The sequence below is a fragment of the Anabrus simplex genome, chromosome 10 (genome assembly GCF_040414725.1).
Source record: "Anabrus simplex isolate iqAnaSimp1 chromosome 10, ASM4041472v1, whole genome shotgun sequence".
Lineage (NCBI taxonomy): Eukaryota > Metazoa > Arthropoda > Insecta > Orthoptera > Tettigoniidae > Anabrus > Anabrus simplex.
This window is the reverse complement of record NC_090274.1, coordinates 49,181,074-49,182,828: the sequence shown is the minus strand read 5'-3', so window position 1 is coordinate 49,182,828 and position 1,755 is coordinate 49,181,074. Positions and strand designations below refer to the sequence as shown.

Sequence of the window (1,755 nt, the reverse complement as noted above, 5' to 3'; positions counted from 1 at the left end):
GATTAACCCTCTGCCTGCGAGCCGGCGAGCTAAAACTTTTAGGCGTTTCAGTACCGGGTGCAAACTAGGCGAATCCCCTGCCTCAAGGGCCACACACAAAACAGGCCAGTTCATTAAACGGTCTTCCTTCATACATAAATATAGATGCTACTCTCTCAGTTTCATTATCTGTCGTCGTTCGTCAACTAAGAGATAAGTATCCTTTCCCCACGCATTACAAATTTATTATACCATGATCTCATGACATCAAATCCAAATAACATGTTTTCCTCATGTGACTGCTAGCTCCTGGCAAGATATACGAAATAGCTCGGAGACAGACTGGAATACAAATTAAAAAAAAACGCAAAATGGATAAAACACTAAATTCCACCATAAGAAATCCAGATTCCGCCAAAAAAATCCGCTGTCCGCTAACTGATATATTTCTCCTCCGACAGTCTTCTAATTCCGCCAAATTTAGCGGAAAACCGGCTAAGTTGGCAGCACTGTATTCATTGACTTGGCCCTCAACGGGTGACTTAAACGCACTCTACAGTGTGATGGCAGTAGTGTCAGAGCTGTAGCTTAGATCCTTTCCAACAGAACAAATATGGCCTAGGGCACTATAGCTCAATTGGTAGAGCAACCGACGCGAAATCGGGAGGTTGTGGGTTCGGATCCCACTGGTGTCCGGTTGACCATTTTGGTTCTGCACTTAACATCTCTTCAACACGTACTAAATGTACGTAACACGACCTAATAGGTTGAAAGTCTGTTTCGATTACAACATAAACATTCTCTTAGATACTTAACAACATTACTTTCTCCATAGGAACTAAAAAATCAATGTACTTTAACACATTACTGAAAAGGGGGCTTAACATCAAATGTCAACTCATTTCAATTGTTTTTGAGGGCGTTGGGGACGATGGAATGATTCTGGATAATCCAATTACTGATTCGTAATAAAATGTTTTCAATGCTTATATAGAACAAGCGCTGTCCGCCTCTCTGGTGTAGTGGTTAGTGTGATTAGCTGCCACCCCCAGAGGCCCGGGGTCGATTCCCAGCTCTGCCACGAAATTTGAAAAGTGGTACGAGGGCTGGAACGGGGTCCACTCAGCAAGGATGGTACCTAACTTAAGGCCACGGCCGCTTCCTTCCCTCTTCCTTGTCTATCCCTTCCAATCTTCCCATCCCCCGCAAGGCCCCTGTTCAGCGTAGCAGGTGTGGCCGCCTGGGCGAGGTACTGGTCATCCTCCCCAGTTGTATCCCCGACCCAATGTCTCACGGTCCAGGACACTGCGCTTGAGGCGGTAGAGGTAGGATCCCTCGCCGTGTCAAAGGAAAAAACCAACCCTGGAGGGTAGACAGATTAAGAAGAAGAAGAAGATATAGAACAAGCGCTAAAGAAAATCAAAGAGGAATTTGGAGACAGAAACACAATCCAAGGAGAGGAAATCACAACTGTGTGATTTGACTATGATATTGTTATTTTATCTGAAAAGGTGGAAGATCTTCGGAAAATGCTAAATAGTATGGCCTTAGTCTTGGGGAAGGAGTATAAAAAAATAAAAAGTCCAAAACAAAAGTAATGGAGTGCAGTCGAATGAAGTCAGGTGATGCAGGAAATATTAGATTAGGAAATACAGTCTTAAAGGAAGTACATGAATATTGTTACTTGGTAGTAAAATACACTGACTGACAGAGCAAATGCAACACCAAGAAGGAGTGGTCAGAACTTTATGCCAATTGCAGGGTAGACTGACGTCA

The 1,755-nt window shown here is 43.6% G+C and overlaps 1 non-coding gene across 1 annotated transcript; it reads left to right on the top strand.

Moving 5' to 3' along the window:
• The first annotated feature begins 601 nt into the window (after window positions 1-601).
• Window positions 602-674, top strand: TRNAS-CGA (transfer RNA serine (anticodon CGA)). The gene has a single exon. It is a non-coding gene; the product is annotated as a tRNA-Ser (tRNA).
• Window positions 675-1,755: the final 1,081 nt, after the last annotated feature.